Source organism: Parasteatoda tepidariorum, chromosome 8 (genome assembly GCF_043381705.1).
Source record: "Parasteatoda tepidariorum isolate YZ-2023 chromosome 8, CAS_Ptep_4.0, whole genome shotgun sequence".
NCBI classification, from domain to species: domain Eukaryota; kingdom Metazoa; phylum Arthropoda; class Arachnida; order Araneae; family Theridiidae; genus Parasteatoda; species Parasteatoda tepidariorum.
Genome location: NC_092211.1, coordinates 2,885,656 through 2,911,988, shown reverse-complemented (window position 1 = coordinate 2,911,988; position 26,333 = coordinate 2,885,656). Strand labels below are relative to the sequence as shown.

The 26,333-nt window shown below is 31.6% G+C and overlaps 1 long non-coding RNA gene across 2 annotated transcripts in view; it reads left to right on the top strand.

Moving 5' to 3' along the window:
• The window catches only part of LOC122270282 (uncharacterized), a 180,218-nt gene extending 154,139 nt beyond the window's left edge, over positions 1-26,079 (top strand). For both annotated transcript variants that reach the window (XR_011637503.1, XR_011637502.1), the window contains exon 4: positions 25,675-26,079. This is a non-coding gene — a long non-coding RNA (uncharacterized lncRNA). The remainder of the gene's footprint in view (positions 1-25,674) is intronic.
• The last annotated feature ends 254 nt before the right edge of the window (positions 26,080-26,333 follow it).

The following is a 26,333-nucleotide window of genomic DNA, read 5'->3' as shown; positions in this document are numbered from 1 at the left end:
TAACTATGTTTTATAATGGCATTATTAAGCATAACAGCAATAACAGTTAGATGTCTACTTAATTTGATGAAAATTATGAAAAAAACATAAAAGCTAATCATATAAAAATATTTAATCTGCTGATTTTAAATGGTTTGATTTTAACCAAAATGTGTGATATCACACTGCTTGGGACCTCTTTTTCCTAGCCCTTTCCACAATTTTAAGAACCCGTCTCTCCCCTATGAGCTTGACATCATTTGATACGTATCATCATTATAACAGTTTTCTTGAACAAACTGATTTTGATAATCTTTACGCCTCTTCGCAACATTGCTCAATCTTGGTAATGATTCGTCCGATTTTGATAAACAATGCTTGAAAAACGTACCACATGTAATGCTACTTTTCGTTATTCATTTTATTATATAGTTAGACTAAAGTTAATTGAACCTCACTTTAATAATATTTTTACTCACGGAGAAAAACATTCTGATAAAATTATTGTATAGTATAGTAAAAACATTTCTGGCAAAAAAAAAGAAAGAAAGAAAAAAAAAACATAATTCTGGTTAATAAAACCAAAGTATACGGTATTCAAACCATTCATTTGGTACTTTTTCCTTCCATATGGTAATGGTGTAGCTTAAATTCTTGTTTTCGAAATAACAGTTCTTACTACCACAGATTTAATAAACAACACAAAACTAAAATGTAAATTTAACCGAATAAATTGCTTTTATGCAGTGCTCTAAGTCATCGTAATGAAACTGCCATTCTTTACCACATTTACCAAATTTTATCACATATTTTAAAACCATATTCTATTGTTAATTTTATCAAAATCCTTGCCAAAGCGCTTCGGTAAAAATTACCGATCGATTTGATGTTTCCATAAACACGGTTAATTTTACCATATTTTGATCTAAATTTTTCCTCGTAATTTATCCTAACTAGAATTTTACTACTTCCTTGCATCTCATAAATTTTAAAATACGGAATGTAATCAAAGATATTTTTCTGGGTCAGAAATTGAGCATTCGGTTGTGTCGGAAATTTAAATGTCTCCTCTTAGAAAAACATCATTTTTCGAAACAGCATATAATGATTAGCTTTTACAGCAAGCAATTATTAAGGGTTTTTCTTATGCCTAATGGAAATGCATTCTAAGATAATATCTATTCGTCATTTTATATGGAAATAATATGCCGGAGCACGTTTTTAAATTGAAGAGTATATTTCAAAGAAATATTTGTCCAAAAACATTCCATAAAAAGAAGAAAAAAATTAAAATTCAGCACACCTCATTAAAACTAAGTCTCGATTAAAACAGGCTACTCCTTTGCAAAAACATGTTCGGAAAATCCTAAAGTCGCGGAAAACACCCCCAAAACAAAAGCTTTTTTTTTATCCGGTCTCTTATTTTTTACCATTCCAAATTTAAAAATAAAAAAATAATTTTAAAAAAAAAATTCACAACAACAAGCTCTTTTTAAAGAGCTTTATCAGCTGTTTTAGAATAGAAGCCAACGTCAAAAAAGGACTCGCCAACAAAAACTTAATTAGCCTCCGTGCTCAACCACTAAAGTGTGTGGAAGTTAGAAATGAGGGGGAATGGGGGTGGTCTCTGGGGGGTAGAGAGGGGAATAAATTCAGCTCTTTTAACATGACACGAAAAAGAAAGGATGGAGACGTTGCGGGGGTGGGGGTAGGAGGGGGAGAGAAAAATAGTAATTGGCAATTGCCTTGCCAAAGCAATAAATGCAAATGATTTAATTTAGAGTCTATTCGTTGAGGCTCGTCGCAGTTCCCACGTGGAGGCATTCTGTAAATGAGCTGGTTTCGAGAGTAGGAAGAGGGCTTTTATACAAATGGTGGTATGTCCCAGGCTTTAAGTCCCTGTTCGCATGCAGTTGAACATCATTAAAAGATGTTAACTTCAATGACAGTTTTCAGAATTAGTGGTTTTTACATTAAAGTTTTTATTTTGCGTAAAATTTTTATAAAAGTTACATGAAGCACTTGTAAAAAAGTTTTGTGTGTGTTTTTTTTTTTACTGGCAACACTCTTTGACGTTATGTTGTATTTAATTATCATTGTCAAATGTGATCTTTACTTATTAGCAGCCTTAATTTTCATTTGCTAACATCTTTTAAGCGTATTGTTTAATGAATTGTCATGCTGTCAACTTTCTTGCATAAATTCATTGTAAAAATATACAAATTATGTCTTTTCTAAATTAAGTAATTAAAGTACTTTATATAGAGTGTCACTTTTAAATGCTGAAGCATTTTTAAAATTATCATTTTTTTTTAACGTTTTTAAAATATTGTGCTTTGATGATTTGTTTTTTTAAATTTTTTTTAACCAAATTGAGTGTTAAAAACATAAATGTTGCGTATTTTCTATTTCAGGGAAGTGAACAATCAGTTTAATATTTTACCTGAAGCAAATTGTAACATGTTCAAAATTGAACAAGGCAAGGTTGAGAGAATTTTAACGTCTTATTTAGTGAAAGAAAAAAAAAGTAAAATGATTGCAAATCTCAAGATAAAGTAAACAGAATGTTGCTTATTAAAAACAAAATGTTGTTTATTAGAAACAAAATGTTGTTTATTAAAAACAAATTGTAAAAAAGTGAGAATCGCTCATAACAAAGTAATAAGGATTTTTATACGTATTTTATTTATTGAAAACAAATTGTAAACAACTAGTGGGAATTGTTTAAAACATGGTAGAATATTTTTCCCCTTTTATTTATTTAATAAAAGACTTCGAAAAAAAAAGATAATTCTACAAAATTAAGTTTTAAGAATAGTTATAAAAAATAAGTCGTAAATGTCGGAATGTAACAAGATAAATTTTTTTAAAAGTTGAAATATTGCATTATAAGAACCTAAATTAATTGAAGAGCGTTATTTCAATATGCAATGGTAATGAGAATAATAATTATGTTAACATTCAAGCAAGCATTTATAATTTTATTATTTCTTAGTGTTTGAGAAACAGTTGTTTTAGCAATTTTCAATACTTCTGTACAATATTACTAAGATCAAAATAAATAAATAAACAATTAGGTGTTGTCTAAATTTTGTATAATATACAAAAATATTATAAAATTCATTATAAATTACAGATACTATCTAAGCAAGTACATGAACCATTTTAATAATAATTCACTATTTCTAACCAAATGTCATTGCAAATTTGATATAAGAGAAAATAAAATTATGTATTATAATAACTTAGCCAGTAATGGAATTTCTTGTGTATTACCCACCATTCTATAATATGTTTTTTTTTCTTCCTTTTTTGTATTTATTTATTTATTTTTGAATAGGATTTCTAATTTTTCTTCTGTCATAATTGGATAAATTCAGTATCAAATTTCTTTTCTGCAAAGCTAGTAGTTATGTATTAATAAAAACTAGTTGCTGGAAGAGAATTATTAATCCCCAGAAAAAGTTTCGAAATAGTTGTAAATGCAATAGTTTCTAAAACTGGTTCTAAATAAGCCGAATTAAATTTTACCGAAACACTGTGATTCAACAATTTCATAATGCTTTTTATAAGGAATGTAAGGGTTTACAATAAAATAGTAATATGTTAAAAGTTATTTCTCTCAAATTGGAAATTTGTTTTAACAATTGTATTGTAATGCCAAAATATTTTTTAATTAAGTTCAAGTTTTATTGTTGTTATTACTTAAAAAAATAATATAAATCCTTCTCTTTTAAATAATAAAAATGCTCTACATTTATCTAGACATAGACTTTTTGTTTCCTTCACTTTAAACTCCAAGTTATATTTTGTTTTAGAAACTTTTTAATCGTGATTATTTTTTTTTATCATTGAAATCTCAAGAGTTTCGTTTATCATTAAAATCTTAAACGATAAGGATTTGGGAAAATTTTGATATTGCATTTATAGTTGGTTAAAAAAAATCGTAAAATTTTTTAGATTTTATTCAAATTTTTTTTTTTTTTTTTTTTTGAAGTATTAGAAAGAAAAAGGAAAAACAAAAATCTTAGAAACTTATTGCAAAATTTAAATCAAAATATAGATATTTTTATTTAAAATTAATCAAAAATGTTAACATTGAATCATAATATCTCTAATTATATAAAAAGAATAAAAACATTCATTTTAAGTCGATTCATAGCCAATTTGTGTGCTTTTTAGTAGACTAACTGTATGGTACAATATTAAATAAGCATTCAAAGCAAACACGTTTAAAAAAGAAATTAAAATACGAATCTCGAAATTTCCATCAATTTTTTTTATAAAACAAAAACAGGTTATTTGAAACGAAACATATAGAAGCAAATAACATTAAATTTGTTTTTGCTATTTAATGTAATAAAAATAAGCCCTAAATTTCTATATTATCGTCGCAGTTGTGTTTAAATATTTTTGTCGATTTTTTACGTTATTTGCGAAGAACAATTTATGTTTAATACTTTTTAAGCGCGTGGTATTACATTTTTGTCTTGGAAAATTCTGTAACATTCTCAGTATGCACTTTTTCCGAAATGTGGCGAACATACTACTGTGATATACCTCGAAAATTACGCAATTAATAAAAATTGCTTGCTTCATTAAAAAAACAAAAATTTCGGAACAGCTCTAAAAGTTTTTGCTAGCCTAAGGGTCGTTTAAATATTGCGTAAGCATCTAAAGAGGGTAGGTGTTTTGCTTATGATTTCCGACAAGGGGGAAGAGCTTCCCTCCTTTACATTTCTTTTTAAAAGCTGAATAAATTTAACAAAACAAAAAAAGGAAGAAAAAAAAAACACTCGGGAATCTTACAAATTTGGAATAAAAGTTACATTTGTGGATTTATTTCTATAATTAGTTTCAAACATACACGAATGAACTTTTTTATAGCATATTTTGGGCCGTGATAGCCTGGTCGGTAAAGCGCTGCGGCCCGTGTCCGAGAGTTCGAACCCCGCTGGCTGAAGACTCCCCGTGTAGTAAAATGGTGACTAATGCACGTTAAATCTGTCGAGTCGCAAAGTCCTCCATGTTCCCACAACAAATCAATACCTCTGGAAGAACTGAATTAGAGATTGATCCTTCTCTGATTCAGGTCAAAATTACGTTCTGTGGATGAATTAATGGGTCCCTAGAAACGGGCATGACGTATGGACCTGGCATAAGTCGAATTCTTGGCCATAGATGGCGCCACTGGAAAACAAGAACAATCGCAGCCCTCTGCCTTAACAGGCACAGGTCAACAACAAGGCATATTTTGAAATTTTCAAAATTTTTCTCAATGGTTTATTTCTTAATTGAATCCTAAAATTAGATACCTACAGTAAAAGTCAAAGTTAAAGTGTAAAACAAGAGAAAAAGGGGTTTTGCAACTTTAAGAGGGGAGATGTAATTTCTTTATTTTTGCTGACAAGAGAGTAGGGTGAGTGAAAAATTGCTTTTACCATACTTACGTAATATTTGAACAACGGCCCCCTTACTCTTCTTAAAAAAAATTATGGACAAAATAAGTTGTAATTAATTTTTAGGCTAGAAGCATTATCGAACTTTTAAGCTCCAAATTTTTTTTAAGCCAACTGAGGGGGAAAAAAACGTATGAGCAAATCAGTCTTTATTTAATTTTTAACCTCGTAATGCAAAATTTTGACGTTAAATGTAAGCACTGCGAGCGTTCGAATTCAAAAGTTGTTCTGGAGTTGCAAAATTATAATTTTGGGTTTTTAATGTAATTTTCATCGCTCTTATCCTTTTATTATAATAATAATGAAATCCCTTTTAAAAATGGTGGGAAATAAAGGGGTTGGTTTATTAGATTGGGAAAAATGGCGCTTAATAACTTATAGAAATTCTATGGATTTTTCCTCAAAACTTTAAAACAATAAAGTTATGTGATTTGAAGTTTTGAGTAAGTAATTCAGAACTGCATATTTGTCAGTGCTTAGATTTTATTTAAAAATTTACTTTTATTACAATTTAAACTGATAAAACCTATTTGAATAATGTTTAAGAAAAAACTTTAGTCTTAGTAGATGTTTATCAAAAATATAAAAACAGAAAACTGTATACTTTTTTTCGAAATACCTTTCCGAAACTGATTGCAGAATTGTATTGGTGTAATTTTGTCAGAAAAAATTAACTGAGAACCTAAAATGTCACAAGCTTAGTATCTCAAATTCTAATTGGGTGACGGTCTTGTATTTCACCTGTATCAAAAGATACTGCCGAATATACTAAATATCTGTCATCAGTTTATTTGTAAAAATTAAAATAAAAAAATATATTAAAAGCATATTTAGAATTTTCCTCCTCCGCCTACACCCCTTCGACAGTTAAGTTTGATTCGAGAAGGAAGAAGTCTCTTAATAAGTATAAATTTTGCTTTTTTTTCCCCATGCAGCAAATTTCTCTATTGAGCTTACATAGTTCATCATTTCGCAAACTTCACACTGCAAAAACTAAAATAAAAGTGCATAAAGCAGACATTAAGAGCCGTGGTGGCTCAGAAGATAGAGCGGTCGTCTTCCAAGGAGTGAACCGGGTTCGAATCATAGCTATGGCTGGTCGATACGGATTCCACATCCGACTTGCACCGACCACAGTGCTGACTTATAATATCCCCAGTGGTTGACGAATCATGGGTTACAGTTCCCTTGCCTTCAGTCTAACCGTAGGTGGTTTTCGTCTCGATGTAACGCAAATGCAGGTTAGTTTCATCAAAAAGTCCTCCACGAAGGCAAAATTTCCCCCAATACTTAATCCAAAAGTTCCCCTGTCTTCTGGATTGTGTTCAAAATTACAAGGCTGCGGAATTGAACATTAGTAGTAGTTACAAGCCCAAAAAAATAGTCGGCTGTTCAACGACGGTTTTTAAATAAAATAAGACAACATTAAAAGCATCACGGCATTTGATTAAAACATTTAAGGCACCATTCCGGAATTTTTAAAAGTGTTCTTTCATAAACACAATTTTATAAAAAAATTAAAATTGACAATAATAAAATTTGAATCTAATTAAATTCGGGACATACGAAGCAGTTAGGGCATACATTCCCGCTGAGTTTAGACATTTTTATTCTAAATATATCTAATCAGATATCTAAATTTTCACTCTTTATTGCTCTATAAAAATTAATTGAAACAAACATGTTTACGTTTTAGTCAGTCAATTTTCATTATAATCCCCATTTGTCTTTAAGCAGCTGCAAAAACCACCATATTTTCACGTGCAGACAAAACCAAAACAATTCTTCAATTCATGATATCTTTGGGTAAAATGTAAACAAATTTCAATCTTCGCATTTGTCACATCACCTGTATTAAACTACCTGAAATCTCTGTACTAGGCTCCTTAAAGTTTTATGACCTGCTTCCGCTGTTTCACGATGTTTTCGAACATCGTGATTTACTACGAACTCTTTCACAACTTGAAATTTTTCTTCGTACCCTGATTTGAGTGGCTTTTAATGGTAGACTCTTGTTGGAACAGGAGGAAACCGATTGGTATTTTATAGAATTTTTCGATCATAATTCTTTCCATGCTATTATCGTTCAAAGTGATTATTTTTAACGTCTCTTCAAATATTCTATGAGTAAATGTTCCATAAATACGTCAAGTCTGACAGCGGAAACAATTAAATTTGATTTCTTTGTGACCATCAAATACATTTTATAGCAGACAAGCTTTTTTATTTTTGATACTTTTTATTCCATCACTTTTTATGGATGTGTTGCCACTATTGAGTCTTAAAAAAATTAAAAATTAAAATTGGGATGATAAAGGGTAGAAAGAGGGTTCTTCAGAATATTTTTAAAAACTATGTTAAATTTGGGTTAGAATGTTCTGAATACGTTTTAGAGGAATGTTCTTAGCATGTTTTACAGGAATTTTCTAAATATGTTTTAGAAGAATGTTCTAAACATTTTTAGAAGAATGTTCCAACTATGTTTTAGGAGAATGTTGTATAAATTCATTATATTTTGTTACATCTGGATGATAAAAGGTAGAAGGGTTCTTAACAATATTTTTAAAAAACTGCTCTAAATTTGTTTTAGAATGTTCTGAATATGTTTTAGAAGAATGTTCTAAACATGTTTTAAAAGAATTTTCTAAATATGTTTCCGAAGAATGTTCTTAACATGTTTTAGAGGAATGTTCTAAATATATTTTAGAAGAATTTTAGATAAATTCATTATATTTTGTTACATTCTTTACTTATTACATCCCTTCTCTAATAATGCCACAATAACATCGCAGAAAGTTAAAAATTATATTTAGTATGAAAAAGGTAACATGAATTTTTTTAAGACATTTTAAGTAAATATATTAAATACAAATATATTATAAATACACTATACTTGAGAAATCCTGTGAAGGAATGTCCAAATGGTAAATGGGGCGATAAAACAGTGTCTAAAAATCTAAATAAAATTTAAAAAAGAAAATGTTTCAAATATGTTTTAGCAGAATGTTCTAAATATGTTTTAGAAGAATGTTCAAGATAATTTTTAGAAGATTGCTCTAAACATGCTTTCGAAGAATTTTCCATGAATACATTATATCTTGTTACATTCATTAAGCGTTATTAAGTAAAAAACGCTTACTTTCGCTACGTTCGTTTTCATCTGAAATAGGAAGTCACGTGATTATTCATGAACTGACGTTCCATTAGATTTTTTTTTAACTTTATTTTAATTACGTTAATCTATGTTATAAGATTGTTGAAATCAAGCATATGCATTTATTTAGCTCTATACAACTGAAACAGGAATTAAATTTTATAAATACATATAAAAATAATTTTTTGCCATAGTAAAATTCCTACTTACTCAAAGCATAAAAATGGTGAGAAAACAAACATATCAACATTTCTGTCCATTTTTAATAAACAATAAAAAAAAAATTATTGGAATTTCTTTTCATTTAGCATAATTTTTTTAATTTTTTAGCTTTAGTGAAACAAAATGTCTAGCTTAATGATATTCGTTAAAATTATGCGGCCAAATTAAATTACATTAAGTGAAATTTTAAGCACATGGATTGTGACGATGATGATGATGATGGACAGATAGATATATTACAATGGATTAGATTCTTGACAGTGTTGATTCGTTTCCGGCGATATCGAATGTTTAAACAGAGTTTTTTTTTTCACCTATTTTAATTAAATTTTTCCTTAAAAATACATAATGAATTAATTTTACTATTTTAGAATTCTTCTTTGCAAACATTGACAAATAGTTTGCTGAAATAAGAGGAAAAAATATGAATAACCATGTTTAGCAAATACTATATCGAAGAAAGAGGAAATAAAATTCATAAATTTAAAAATAAATATAATTTTAAACTATAGAAAAATTCCTATTTCCTCAAATAATAATATCTTGAATAGATATTAGCGTTAATGTGTATTAAAATATTTAATTTTTTACTAATCCGTATAAATAAAATAGGAAAAATACTGAAGAAAAAGTTTGGAAATCAAAAATATATAAATAAAAGAATTAATAATTTCAAAACATTCTAGCTTAATTACTAAATTGATCTGATACATACTACAATTTCAAGAAGAAACTTTATTTCATGAATAATAGTTCAAAGCTGAATATTGATTAAATTATTGTTTATTATTTTTTGATATCTTTTCTATAAATTTGCCTACAAATGAAGCTTGAATTTGCTGGGGTTCATTAAATATCTTTTTGCTAATTTTTTTTAATTTTCATTATTTTTGTCTGAGTACAGAAATTGGAAATGTGCGTGTAAGTTATACATGCCACTTTCAAATTGCAACTGAAATATATCACATATATCTAAGATGCGTGATCACGTGTTACTTAAGTTGAAAACATNTTTTTTTTTTTTTTTTTTTTTTTTTTTTTTTTTTTTTTTTTTTCCGGCCCTCTGAGGAAGCTAAAGATTCTTTCTAATCCTAATAAAATAATGTGGTAAAGAACTCGTAAAAAGCTTTCAAAATGCTAAGAAGGAATATTCCTTAACTAATTTTATGTTCAAATTGATTTTTTTTTATCTGAAACAAATATGATTAAATAAATTACTAAAACAATTAAATTTTTCAAAATGTATTTTTGATATATTTATTTCATTTAACTAATCTTTTTTAATATCTTTTTCATAAATCTGCCATAATTGTTTCGCATGCGATATCACCATCAGTATGAAAAATATGACACTTTAAATAATGCTGATAATAAGCAAAAGGAATGTCCAAAAAATTAGAATACTTGATAGAATACTTGTTCTGAAATTTCTTTCTAAATATTTTATAACAACCAAAATAAATGCAAATAAATTATGATAAATTTATTAATGTTACCAATTGATAATTAATTAATTATAATAAATTAAAAATAATACATTCAATTATGTAGTTGTAATATTGGATAGTTTGCACATGTTTTCGAATAAAATTATTTTACACTAAGTGAACTGAACTGAGATAAATACCGAGTACAAAAGATAGGAAATTAATAAAAATAAACAAATGTATTAATAAACGAAAAAAATAAAATGCTTTTGAAAACTTTATTTCACAATTAAGTTGTTTAGAGCACATTTTAAAATAAATAATCTTGCAATAATTTTTAAAGTAAGTACTGTAACCAGAAAAAGATACATGCAAATCCAAAATTTTTAATTAATTTCTAATTAAAAAAAAATATTGTTTTATAAAGTATGTATTTAACGCATGCTCTCAAAGAAAAATATTTCTTTCCAATAAGAAAAACACGAGGAATAAAGTGGTAAAAAATCAACCGCACAGAAAGATGCAAATTAAATTAATACACAAATTATCATCTTTACTTATTCTTCAATAAAAAGAAAAAGACATAAATAATTGATACCCATTTGTCAAATTACCAAGTATTAGTAACAGATAAATAGTTGAATACAAAATAAATACTCGTTAAGTAGCTAAAATTACTCTTAATACTACTTACATTCTTTCACGACGATAAAGGCGGCAGAGAAGAAATAACATTCCAAGAAAGAACAAAACATTCCGTCGTGCCTCCACAGCACACCCCTCTGCTCTTATTTTAATTCGTCGACAAATGTTTTCCTAGCAGAGGCGACCCCCGGAGCGGTCGCTCGGATAATTGGCCGCCCTATTTACGCGGTCGTACTTGTCATTTCGGAGGGGCGCTAAATACCGGGGCTCGTAAAGATGTGGCCCATGAGACGCTTATGGCCCTCTTCTGCTGATAGTTTGAGAAATATTCTCTGATATATGGAGGTCGTGTTTTACAGGGGCGTCACTGATAAGAAACTCCCGCAATTTCTTTCGTGCACCTACTCCCATTTCCCTACTCCTGAATGGGGCAAAAGAAAATTTCTTCGGAAGAGGGGTGCATTAAAAATCACAAGAGCGTTCATGCAGTGGAGTTAAGGTCTGATGAAAGCTTTCAGAACATGTTTTTCATTTTTTTTCCCCTTCCTTAGAAATGTAATTGAAACTAATTGATATATGGTATTCTGTAATCACCGCTCTTAACCTATATTTTATTTTATAATCGGAATTGAAATTTCAGTCATGATTAACTTACTGTATTAACTAACAAATCAAATGCACTTCAGTAATGCAGTTAGAACGTACTTTAAAACAAAACTCCTCTAGTTACGCTCAATTTACGCTTTTGTTTTCATATTTTGCAATCTAACAATCCTGTTACAAAAATATTTTAAATCATTTTTGAAAAATTTCCAGTTCATGTAACTTTATTTGAATTCGCTACTCGCTTTATAGATTATGTTTTATTCTGTTTTCTCTTTATATTTTATTTTCTGTTTTTACGTGTTATTTTTACTCATAGTGTACTATTTTGTTATAATTTTTGCAAAAAATTTTTGAGTGCTCCTCACACTATTGTATTGATATTATTTTGCTTTGGCTATATTGATACAATATTAGAAAGCACTCTTTTTTGCGGATATAATCGTGTGGGCTGATGAAAAGATTATATCTATTATTTTCCGAATTTTAAAAAAAAAATTTAACCTTTTTTTCCGGGTTTTTTTTTTTTTTTTTTAAATCTACCAGCATAAAATTNTTTTTTTTTTTTTTTTTTTTTTTCCCTTTTTTTATATGTCTGTAATTTTCCTTTGTTTTATCTTCATTTTGAACTTTTATCCCCCTTTTTTTCATATGTCTATAATTTTTCTTTGTTTTATTCTTCATTTTGAACTGAATATATATATATAATACTACCGGCGAAGAACAGCCTTCCCATTTTTCAGTTTACAACACTCAATGTTTAACTTCACAATCTTGCAATTTTGAGCCCAATCCAGAAGACAAGGAAACTCCTGGATCAAATATTGTGCAAATCCGCTTACATGGAGGACTTTTCGGTGGCACATTTGCCTTACGTTGAGAGGAAATCCACGAAAACCCGATTAGCCTGAAGGTAATTGGATTCTAACCCATGATCCGTCTACCAGTGAGAATATTTTAAGAGGACACCATACGATGGGGGAAACTTTTTATTGCAAATTCTTTTTACCTCCGTAAATAATTTAAAATTGAAAGTATAGAAAAAGTGAGTTCTAGCAAACCTAGAGAAAGCCATGGTTACTCTAGGCGTGCCTGAACTCACTTTTTCTTTTCTTTTTCTTCCACAGCACATAGGGATAAGGATAACACTTATTTCGAATTCTTTTCTTTATAATTTTTTGTTGTTTGAATTAGGATATGTATTCAGTTAAAACTTATTTTTCGTGAACCTGGCTAAGTTAAGATAAATAAGTTCAGTCATAAACGTGATGCCAAATAACACTTTTTGGGATATTTCCAAAATTTTCAATTTTGTCAAGTTTCTTATTTATCCATCAAAAGTTCTTTTTATAATTTATTTAACCCTTTAGTGAGCATTTATTTCTAGTAAAGGTAAATTAAAGAATTTTTGGAATTAAAATTCATATAAGAATAATAATTGATATAAGAAAAGAAAAAATCATTTAGTTTATAAAAAATTATTTAAATTTTAATGCCATTTTTTTTTGGGTGGTAAATATATTTACCACGGCCTATTAGGAACTTATTGACTTTCATTTTTCTTTATTAATAAAATAACTTTTATAAATGCTACAAACTTCAGAAGGAATTATGCATTTTATTACTTTTTCACGTTTTCTTAAACTAAAAAATGGTTGCAAAAAAAATTTTATTCAAACGCACTTCAAGAAAGCTTATTAATAAATGGAAACCTAAATTAAAAGTGGTAGAGAAATTGGTGCTAAGTATATTTACCACGGCCTTAGAAAGGGTTAATTGAACTTGAATCTACTTATAATATTCGAATATTCTGTTCTGATTATCAAGAGAATTTTTGAAATATAACTCATTAGATTGGAATGTTTAAAGCAAATAGTTTTTCTCTATTAACTTTTCATAAAAACTGCATCAGTCATTTAAACAGACTTACCCTATCTAAGTGTAACTAACAAAGAATCTATATGGAAACCTGCGTATCTCTTGTTTATGCCAGCTTTATTTTTGGACAGAAATGACATAAATCATGTTTTATTAATGACTATCAAAAAATTTCCCTCGACGTGCTTTCATTCGAAGAACCAATAGAATACCTTGCAAAATATTTTTTTTAAGTGGCACATCATTACTCATAATTAATGATGAGACGCATAGCGAGTGACACAAACGAAGTCTTTATATCTGGACGGATAAAACGCGGGCTTTTGAACGCAAATCCAACTCTTCGCTATAGCGCTATTGTCATTGAGGACGCGATCCAGCATCCATCATCTTTCGACTCCATCCCCTAACCCCCCTTCCAATCTTCATACGTGCCAAACGATTTTTATCTGAACACCCCCCACTGCCGATCTAAGAAGATAAATGATTGGCTGCTACACTGTGCATTCGGAAAGATCCTCACTTTTCGAGTTGAGTAAAATTTTCGCCACTTTTTGATTAATTGTTCGCTAATGCAATGACAGTTTGTGTTACCGGGTGATTTGCATTTTGTTAAGAGCGTTAGGGCAGTTTTGAGATGTAGGTTATTTGTTGTTGCTTTGGCGAGCTCCCACGACCACCAGGAAAATAAATGGATTTTGTGGGTGGTTTGGAAATACGAAACGAATTAATGCTTTGGCACGTTTGACTTATAGCTTTTGGTCACTTGTTTGCCAAAGTTTGACTCAGCGAGATAACCTTACTTTAAAAGTTGGCGTAATAAACGTTTTCTAAAAATTACTAAATATTCCAAAACTTAAGAATTTTCATTGTTTAATTTTCATATCAAAATAACCACAAATTGAAAATAATAATCTAATATATATAATTCTCTTACGTTGCTCCCAAATTTTGGCTGTATTTCTTTTCCGCCGGTGGCAACGTTTGCTTTGTTTTGTTTACGTTACTATTTCTCTTACACGGCGAATCGATCAATGATTGCCGCTAAAAATGTCACATGCCAAATCTAGCTGAGGTGGCTCAACATATAGCGCTTTTAAAAACGGAAACTGAAATAACCAGAGAGCATCAGCTGCGGCAATCTCATACTATTAAGCTAGGCAGAAGTGAGTAGTCTTTGTCGATAGATCTCTATTTTAGTATTTTGTCGAAAGCGCTTTTTTTCACGAATTTATATATTACGAATTTATTTGACGATTTTTGATTTATATCACGAATTATACTATAGCACATTTCTAATAGGTTTAACGAATTACATGTCATTTATTTGAATTCAAATTTATTTTAATGACTTAGTATTTACTAAAAAGATGTAATTTTTTTTTAAAAAAAAAGTTTTTATATGGATTTGAATTCTTAGAATTTTGTGCATTTGCAATGTACCTAAGTTAGTAGTGAGGGAAGCGAGCTTGGTTTGCGAAGCAAACCATATAAGATTGCGTTGCTATTTTCGGGGGTTGGCGAGCGTTAGCGAGCAGGGGGCGCAGCCCACTAGTAGTAATAAAAAAGTCAATATAAAAGTTTTGATGGCCTTATTACGATCACTGGTCACCCATTGGTCAAATGCTTTTTCTTTCTGGATTGACTCCGTCTAACGCCACAACATTTCAATATCATGGGTTGCAAAAACTGTCTCAATTGGTGTTTGTCGTCGGATTGATTTTCATAATCTTCCTATGTACGTTTTTCAAGACGTCACAAAATACTTTTACTTCTTCAGCATTCATATTTATATTAAAATCACCGTCAAGCCAGTCATTATACGTTAATAATAAAAATACTTTAAATTATTATTATATGAATACATTAAAAATGCCAGCTAGTGAAAAGAAAAAGAAAAACAGCAGTGGTTGCCATAGCGACGCATGCAATGACGACGCATGCGCACTGTTTAATATTACCTTTGAACACAGTTGAAAAGTGTGTGGACGCCATCAGAACCAAACCAAGACCTATTATACCAATGGCATTAAACAGCCATAGTTGATAAATATTGGAAAAACCATAATTGTGAAATTAAGTAAACTTGACAATTGCAGTAGTTAATCTATATTTATAAATTGCAAAATGTGATTTGAGGTCACTTAACTATGACCTAGGATCTCATGCATGGCCTGAATACTTAGTAATCTCATAAAACGCTTAAAGTATTTAATATTACTTATAATTTCCCGAGTTTTTCTTCATGCCAAATATTGTACAATGTGTTAAATTTCACCTACGAATAATGATTTTACAACAATGTTAATATAATACAAAATGCATGCGAAGCAAGATTTATCATCTTACCTATGACCTCAAGTTTAATGGAACCTAACAATTTCATAAAATGTTTAGAGCATTTCATGAAATGACGGTCTTGCAGTTTGATTGCGTGCGAGCTCATTAATTTCCGAATTTTTCTTGCACAAAATCTCAGGAAAGCGAGTAAATGTTTGCTGTGTCAAAGCTATAGCATTTCAAGGAGTTAAATTTTATTATAGCAAGATTTAATTATATAAGGGTTGCGTTTTAAGTAAGGGCGGTTTGAAGAAAAGAAAACAAACGAAATTTTCCAAGAAACAAATTTATTTAACAAATTTTCTTTTCTTTTTTTTTCAGCATACTCGCCAGGTTTGCTTAAACACTTATCATGCCTTACAGCTAGATTTAGAATACCCTCTTCATACAAAGTTGCCGCCTGCTCCGTTAACCAAGAAGCCACGGCAGTTTTCACGTCTTCGTCATCGTTTGTGAATTGAATATTTACTACGTCATAGTATCTGAATTGAATATTTACTACTCGAGGACAGTTTCAGCTGCCCACAGGAGCAGGCAAAGAACGTCTTTCAGTCAATTCCGATAAATTGAAAATTCATTTGATAGCAACTACCAGAAACAAGCGATGAAAGATAGCAAGATTTGATTATACGAGAGTTGCTTTTTAAGTAAGAGCAATTTGAAAATAAAAACCAAACGAAACTTTCCAAGAAAAAAATTTATTTAACAAATTCTCTTTTTTTTTTCAGCATAGTCGCCAGGTTTGCTTAAACACTTATCACACCTTACAGCCAAATTTAGAATACCCTCTTCATACAAACTTGCCGCCTGCTCCGTTAACCAAGAAAAGCACGGCAGTTTTCCCGTCTTCGTCATCGTTGTAGTGATTGCCACCAAAATGATGTTTGAAATATCGGAAAAGATGAAAATCACTCTGCGCAATGTCTGAACTGTAGGGAGGGGTAGCTCAAAACTTCCCAACAGAAAGAGTCCAATAAAGCTAGGATCGGAGCTGCGGAGAGAGTCGTTGTCATAGAGCAGTAAAATTCCCTGTCAGTATGGCAGAGAATTTTGCTACTTTGCAAATAGTAACTTCACAAATCTGCCAGTGAATGTGTATGGTCAGCAAACAGGTTTTTTCCCGTCTAAAAACGCATCACTGACAGTATCTCGTACGTGGCGGGCGATTTGTTAAATTTGAATATTTTAAAGACACAGAGCTGGCCGTACAGTTTACCTGCACAGTTGTTCAAAAGGAATGGTTGGACACGATGCAAGCGTCACCTATTAGTGTGCTAAACAAACCGTAATTCCGAGCAATCATGATAAAATTGTAATAAAAAAATATCAGCATCAAGACCTTTTTACTGTAGTCTACCACATAAGGCTTTAAGTTACGTCCTCCAATGCTTGCTGTCTAGCTTCCCTAGCCAAGCTCAAGCTAGACCATCCAACCCACCCCACTATCATTCTTCGCCATGCTAGTTTCGGTCCTCCTCCCTTCCTTTGTCCCTCTGGTGAGGGCTACCACGAGGACATTCAGTGGCAAGCATTCGCAGAATGTGTCCCATCCACGTCCATCTTCGATTTTTGATGTCCTCAGTAACGGGTCTCGTTTTGGCCCCACTGTATAGTTGCTCATTTGAAATTAATCAGAAATATGATTACCTATAATCGTGATTATAATTTGTGGTTCAACTCCAGCTTGGAATTAATTTTAATTACACCCCTAATATATATGGAAAAAGGCAACGACCATAACTAAATTAACAAATATTTATTAACATCAGGACTGAACACATATTAATTAACACTAAAGAATAGGTCTGCCTCGTCAGCTTTGAGAGCACCCTAACCCTTTAACTAAACAGTGGTTAGATGGGCATTCTTGTTCTTCCCGGGCAGCGAATGTGATTGAAGGCTGACGAGGCAGAAGGCCTATTCTTTTGTAATAATTAATATGCGTTCTGTCCTGATGTTAATAAATGTTTTTTTAATTTAGTTACGGCCGTTGCCTTTTCCCATATATGTATAGATAGATAGATAGGCATTAATTAAGGAATCTAAAGCGTAATTACTTTCTTTAATAAATTACTCAGATCTAAAATTTCCTCTCATGTAAAATTATTCTTGACCATGCCTGTCAAATCATAATAATTCCAAAAAACCGAAAAATTTAATAAGCATAATCATATTGTTATTAATAATAAATTTACGCCGATAATGGAATTTTCCTGGAATTAGACTATCAATCAAAATTTTTATTGATTAAGCTCTTAAAACACGGCAATCAACTTTTCCCAATCAAAGAGAAAAGAAGAAAAAAAAGGAGCTTTCTCGATTTTCCTCCAAAAACGTTCGAATATTTAAACGACGAGCACTTATTACTCAAGATAAGTCTCTCGCGTTTCAACTAGAAATATGATTTAAGGAAGAATTATGATTTTACGAACGGAGAATGCCAGCACGTTCAAAGTTGGCGGACGTAAAAAGAAAGAAAAAAAAACTGAACTAAGATTGAAGAGGAAAAATTGTCTAAACAAATGACAGATGAGGTGTAATTTGGCGGACCGCTTTTCATTAACCGTTTGACAGTGATAAATTGCTGTTGATTCTTTCTTATAGAGTTAGAAAAATTATTCTCTATTTAATTTTTTTTCTTTCACCAATGCGTAGGTTGGCGGTTAGTCGTACATGTTTTGACTAAATTAGAATTTTTTTAAGAACTGACAGTTTCATCACTGTGTGAGGTGATTAAAAAAAGTTCTTTTTTCTTGTATGTGGCTGTCAATTTTTGGCATTTGATGTGATTTTTAAGGATAGAACAGTAGGCAAAATGATTTATGTGTCTGAGTATTTGACCCTATTTTTTTATTTTTTAAAGATAAGATGCGACAAGCACAAAAAGAAAGTCTAAACTTTCTTAAGACGAGCGAAACAAGGTTTAATTTTGATAAAACAAATTTACAGGACAGGAATTACTTTATTAAAAAGATAACAACGTTGGACTAAATTAACAATATATCCTAGTCTTTTTTTTTTCTTAATGATTATTAGAAGTTATTTATTATTATTATTTATTTTCTTTACAGGAAATTATCTGTAGTTTAATACTGTGTTTTAGAAATGGTACTATAAAAAAAGAAACATATTTAACTACAATTAGGTCTGTATATATTTTTATTTATTGCAAACTAAAATGTTTCAATTAATGATAAACAACATGGTTTTCAATAACATAATCTCAAATTTTTATTAAATTGGCTAAATAGTACCTCCCTAGCAATATAGGTACTATATTGCCAGGGAGGTACTATTATGCACAAGGTAAAATGGTCCCTACAATTTTACCTTGGCCTCAATTGGGTTCAAAATTGGCTCGATATAGGTCCTATGAGAACATGCACACAGAGACCAATATTGGGCTGTCTAGATTTTTTAATACTGGTTCTAGAATGGCCTATACATTGGTCAATATAGAATCTTCTTCTTCTTCTCATTGGCACGACAGCCCAGGATGGGCCTTGGCCTTCTCAACAAGCCTATGCAGAGAAATTCTTCCCTTAGCCAAGGTTCTCCAGTTTATTATCTTTAAAATTTGTAGGTCCTTTTCAAGGCAGTCTAAAAATCTTAGGTTTGGTCGTCCTCTTCTTGTACCTGTTGGCCTGGCACTGAACACTTTTTTGCTTGTCCTGCTATCCTCTCCATTCTTATAATGTGGCCGGGCCCATTTAATCCTTTGAGATTTGATAAATTTAATGACATCAGGTTCTTTATATGCTTTGTAAAGTTCTGTGTTTGATCTTCTAAACCAGGTAACGTTTTTACTTATTCCACCAAAAATGCTTCGCAGTATTTATCTCCCAAATCTAGCAATCATATTTTCATCAATATAGAATCATTGGCTAAATAATGGATATTAAATATCTGGTGAATCTAAAAATTCTATATAGGACCGATATTGGTTGCAAAGGGGCTTTAAAATATCGGGTAATCGGAAAATTCTATATAGGACCAATATCAGAAAAATAAAGGCCCTTTAAACCCTAACTGAGTCAAGAGATTCATAAATATTGGCCAAATGAGGACCCAAGTTATTTTGCTGCTAAGGAAGAGATATAAAGGTTTTAAAAGAGTACTTTTTTTCTAATTTCTATTATTCCAAAAACTCAACCTTAAATCTATTCTTTTCAAACTTTAGATTTTGTCATTCAACATTTGTCGTGACTTGGTAAAAAAAAAATTATCTGTCTTAAACACAAAATAGTTTTGTTAACTATTTATATAAGTTCCGCAGTGGACTGATCATTATGATACGGTTCCCAGAAGATCAGCATCACTGGCTGTGGTCGGCATGCGAGTGGGTGACCACTTGGATCAGTCTGCGAAAGGACCGATGGTGTGGGGTATTGGTCCTCGTTAAACTGTTCTACCGTAAAGTGCTCGACTACTCGTGCAGGTCGTCGGGTTATCGAAGTGGGGGTGCCATCCCCTCTGCAGAAGATAAAAATTGTGATGACATGTGTTTGGATCATCCTCAGGGATGCTTCCCAAACCGTCGCCAATAGCTTGTTCAGCTTTAGTGCGACTTAAATAAACTACAGCGAAAACTGTTTAATTATATAATAAAAATCGGTTGATGATTCTTATGAATTAGTTTTAAATGAAATTATCCTTGGGTGAATGACATTTGAAAATGGATGTAAAACTCGCGCACATTTAGTTTTAGAGAAATACCGAAAAATAAAAATAACATTGAAGTGATCGAACTTATTATTAGTCTTTGACTAAGTAATTGTGATAAGTCAAATATTGTGATTGACTCTCTCTACTTAAGGAATCGAGAAAAAGGCGGTATGTTCAGGTAAAGATCATTTGTGAATCTAATTTCGTAACTTGCTGTAGTAATATTTTTATATAACTGAATTCTACAAGAAGTACATCATTCCAGCAAAAGCCTATTTTGAGAAGGGGATAAGAAAGTTAGGTATCCAAAATTTCGTAATTAAAAACCTGACAGTATCAATATGGTCAGTATTGAGCAAAGACAGCCTTTATTTTCCAGACAAGCTCATTGATCTGAAGCTGGGTGGCCTTCACGCCGCTGCTAGGAGTTGAACCAAAGTGATACCTCAGTATAGTGCGGCCTTCAGGAGAACACCTCTTGACATTAGTCTCGCGCCGTGACGGGAACTATGGCTACGAGGAAAAGTCACTTGGAATAGGGGTGTGGGGTGAACAGTTTTGTCTTAATCTCGACATAGGTCGGCGTGAGTAAATGAATCGACACTTCATTCTTCCATTGCACCCCCATTAGAAATGTGTTCTCACTTGTTACCATAGCAGCAGACAATCTCAGACTTTTAGTCTGGAGGAGTGCTCCTTAAAGTCGCACTATACCTAAACAACTTAGCCATTGCTGCTCAGTTAAGGTCTGCGCCTCAAATCATTACAATTGCATTTTAATATAGCAAGCAACTGTTTTTCAAAGAGTAAGATAGTCAGAAAACTTCAATTGTAAATCTTTCTTTCAAAGAGCGAAATAGTCAAAAAAAATTTCAAAGGTAAATCTGTTTTTCAGCGGTAAAACTGTTTTTCAAAAAGCAATATACTAAACAAATTCAAAGGTGAAACATTTTTCAAAGAGAGAGATAGTCTAAGAAAAGTGAAACTGTTTTTCAACGAGCGAAATAGTCAGAAAAATACAGAGGTGAAACTGCTTTTCAAAAAGCAAGACTGTAAAAAAAAACTATTAATATGAAACTGTTTTTCAAACAGCGAGATTGTCAGAAAATTACAAATGGAAAAATATATATATTTTACTAAGAGCGAGAGAGACCACAAATTGCAAAGGAAATACTTTTAGTTTTAATATGCCAGTTAGATGAAAATTATATCGAAGCAAGAAAATAAGTATTCTTTTTTTTTTTCTGTGATTCTATAATGATTAACTGATCAGATGTTAATAAAATACAGTTCACTTTCAGAGCAGTAATTCGTTAATTTTGAGAATAATTTTGTGAGGCAATCACATGATTTGCTTCGATGATTCAACACGTCACATCCACTACACGTCTGTGTAGTGGATTTGATATTTGTACTATACGTATTATTTTTCAAGCAGAGGTATTTAACGAGAACACGTTGGGGGTGTGTTTTGCCGTGTTTTGTGTAAATCTCTTGTGTTTTGCGTAAATAAATGTTTTCTTTGGATATTTACAAGAGTCTTATTTCCTGAACCCAGGATAATTCCAGAATTTGTGTCTAGATGTGACCCGGTGAGTTTAGCATTTCTTGTATCGTAACTTTTAGGTTCGGTCAAGATGCCGAATGTTAGATTTAGACTGAATATTTAAAATGAAATGAGCTATTTTGAATTTTATACAGAAATTTTCATTGTTATAGGTACTTAAAAAATTTCTGTAGTATATTTAGAATTGTTGCATTTTGAAATATTTAAGCTATATTGATTACTAGTTTATAGTATAAAATTTGTAATATATTTCATGCGTAAGTAGACTTTTCTCCTAAATTGTGCAGTACTACTATAATTGAAGGGGAAACTTTATTTGCGAATAATGAACGACAAGCCTGCATTATGGTTCGCTAAGCTTGAATCCAAATTTAAATAAGCCAACATTACAGTTGATTCCAATAAATTTTATTATGTTGTTTCATCCTTAGATAGTGATAATTTAACATTCGTTTCAGATATTGTACTTAATAAACCTGATACTGAAGCTTATGCTCAAATAAAATCTAGGCTAATTGCTCAAAATACTGATTCTGAATTGTTGCGTTTAAAAAAAAAATTGCCCTCAGATATTTGGCTAGGCGATAAAAAACCCTCGAAACTTCTTTATGAGAAGCAAAGTTTAGCTGCAGATAAATTCATCTGAGGTTTTGAAAAAATTGTGGTTGCAACGCTTGCCTTTGAAAATTCAGCAAATTTTATCAATCAATATAGATAACGTGCAATCTTTAGCTTAAGTGGATGATTGTGTTTTTGAGATTTCTAACGAGGATGCTGTCGCTTCGGTTTCATTTGATGTCGAATCGCAAGGTTTTTAAAAATACTCTGAAAAGCGCTTAGCAGCAATTGAGCAGAGACTTTCAAAAATCAGAAATTCGACATAGATCTTATCGCGGAAAGTTCGAAATTCTACAAATCGGAAGTATTGCTGGTGGCATTTAAAATTTGGAAATAAAGCCAAGAAATGTCAACAACCATGCACTTTTGGGTCGGAAAACTAAATAAACTTTCCGTTTCAAAGGTGACGGTAGAAAAAGCTTTGGTAAAGTACCTATTTATTTTTGATAAAATTACAGATCATAAATATTTGGTTGACGCTGCTTCTGCTGCTAGTATCTAACCTATGGTAAAAAGTTAAATAGTTCAAACTTCTAATTTTTTCTGTATGCAGCAAATGGAACTAAAATTAAAACTTTTGGTAATAAATTGGTTACTTTGGATTTGGGATTTAAACATAAATTTCAGTGGTCGCTTTTCATTGCAGCTATTTTGAAACCTATAATAGTTGTAAATTTTCTTTAGCATTACTGTTTATAGGTGTGTGTAAAGCGGAAAATGTTGCTTACTGGCACCGGTACCGTCTTTAAGTATTTTCACTGTTCAGGATAACTCTCCTTGTGAAAAATTGCTAAAAAAAAAATTGGTGATATTACCAAACCAAGTCAACCTAAATCACCAATTCAGATAACACACTGAGCATATTGAAACTTGTGGTGCGTCTGTTTATTCTGAAGCTCAAAGATTAACTCCGCAAAAGTTTCAAGCTGCAAACCGACAATTTCAGCATATGTTATCCCAGGGTTTGTGTAGACCGTCGAAAGTGCATGTTCTGACCCACCTCCGAAAAAAAAAACAATGATTAGAGGCCATGCCGAGATTATAGACGGTTAAATTCTCAAACCATTCCTCATAGATTTTCAATTCCTCATGTATATGAATTTGCCAGTAGACTTAATAATAAAGATATTTTCGTCTGTAGGTTTTGTTATAGCTTCTCATCAGTTTCCAGTGTTGCTGCTGAGGAGGTACCAAAAACAGCTGCAATAACTCCGTTTGGATTGTTCGAATTATTTTGTAATGCCAAGCAAATATTTCAGAGATTTATGTATGAGATTGTTGGAAATTTGGATTTTTATTTTCCTTATCTCGACGATGTACTTGTAGCATCTGAAAATGAAAATAAGCATTTAAAACATTTGGAAGAAATTTTTCGTAGATTTCAAAAATGCGGACTTGTTTTAATACAGAAAAAATGCGTTTTTGGACAATTATCTGTTAATTTCTTGGGAAATTTGATTTCTGAAAAAGTAATTCAACCGCTACAAGACCAAGTTAAAGCAATAAATGAATATCAACAACCTAAAACTGTCAAGGGGATTTTTAGCCTTTTAATTTTTATCGAAGGGCTTTGAGAAACGCTGAACATGAGCAATCAATACTGTCTGATTATCCTAAAGAGGCTAAGAAAAACTATAGCCGGCCTATAATTTTGACAGAGGAAGTAAAGATTGCTTTTGAAAAATGCGAGGTTAGTTTAAGTGAATCAGCTATGTTAGTGCATCCATCTCAAAGTGCGGAGTTATCTTTGACTTGCAATTCTTCAGATCGGGAAATTGGATCGGTTCTAAGCCAGAAAGAGTGTGACGAGTTTAAATCCTTGGCATTTTTTTTGCGTAAGCTTACTTCAAGTGAACAGCGTTATAGTGTGTATGATCGTAGATTATTGACTATTTAAGCGTCTGTTAGGCATTTTTCTTACCTGTTGGAAGGTCGCGAGTTTTTAATTTATACCGATCATAAACCTTTATTTACGATTTTACGCAAAGGCATGAGAAATGTTCTCCACCACAAATTCGAAATCTTGACTGAATCCAGTATTCGACTGATGTGAGTAATATAGTGGGTTCACTTAACGTTGTGGCAGATGGTTTATCCAGAGTTTCGGAGATAGAAAGACTTTGTCTGATCGATTATAATCGATCAGACAGGGATCGAGTTTGCTTAAGCTCAATTGATTGATAAGGAACTTCTTGCTTTAAGCTCTTGTAATAAATCATTAAAATTGAATTTTGTTCCCGGTATGGAAACCCTGTATTCCTGAGGGAAAATGGCCATACGTTCCTCCAGACTTTCGTTATAAAATCTTTTCATGAATTATCCCACCCTGGTGTAAAAGCTACTGTCAAGTTCATTGGAGAACGTTTCGTGTGGCCTAACTACAAGAAGAAAGCTACTAAATGGTCTCGATGCTGAGTAGCATGTGAAAAAAGTTATGTGCAACGACGTGTGGTAAGTGGTTGTGGTACATATTCCTTACCTCGTCAGGGATTCAATCATATTCATATTGATATGGTGGGACCACTCCTTCATTCTAGAGGTTATATTTATTGCTTAACTGGTGTGGACCAGTTTTCCCGATGGCCTGCAGTTGTACCTCTACGAGACATTAAAGCACGAGACAGTTGCTTTTGAATTTTTTTCCAACTGGATCGCAAGATTTGGTGTTCCTGAGAGGCTCAACGGGCCAGGGAAGGTAATTTGAGAGTAATTCATTCAGAAAATTTGCCAGCCGTCTTGGTTGGTATTAAACTTGTACCTATCACACCTTATCATCCCCAGTCAAATGGGATGGTAGAGAGATTGCACAGGCAATTGAAGAGTGTAATTCGTGCTCATTCAACAGATAGGTAGACTTTAGTTTTGCCTTCAATATTACTGGGCATTCGAGCTTCAGTGTTCATTTGCAGTGTTCTGTTACTGAGATGGTGTATGGTGCACCTATAAATTTTCCTGGAGAATTTTTCCTAACTCTAGAAATTTAATTAACAATGAGTTTCTTCCATTTTTGCAAAATGGAGTTAGGTCTTTGCGACCTATTCCTACTGCGCAACATTACAGGAAAAACTTTTTTGTTTATAAAAACTTAATAACTGTAGTCATGTTTTTCTTCGACAGGATAGATTAAAGAGATCCCTATAGCTGACCACATCTAGTTCTAGATAAGTCTTCAAAGAACTTCACCATACAAATTGGAGCTCGCAAGCAGACTGTTAGTATAGACAGATTAAAGCCGGCATTTCAGCTCTCTGAGATAAAAATTAACCACGTGAGATTTTCCGTGTGCCTGTCTTCCAAACTGCGTTGGGGACACCTGTGGCGTTGCTGCTGTGTCTATCATTACTTCTGGTGAAGCGAACTGAAGTGGTCCCGATTTTACATATAAATATAAATGCTGCGAACGTGGATTTGATATTTGTTCTTTACGTATTCTCTTTCAAGCAGATGTATTTAATGCGAATACGCTGGGCATGTGGACATGTGGAATCTGTTTTTTGTATAAATAAATGTTTTCTTTTGATATTTAAGAGTGTCTTATTTCCTGAACCCAGGATAATTCCAGAATTTGTATCTAGATGAAACAGCAGGTGCATTTACCAATCATTTCACAGAAAGAAGCAAGAAAAGCCCTTTCAAACTTTACTGGTAATTTCCATCGACTGAATTTTCAACTTATCTGAATTGAACATTTATCAGGCCATGATTATGTCAGCTGGTTGCAGAAGTAAGCATAGAAAGTGCGAGAAAGAAAGTACCTTTATAATTAATCTTATTAT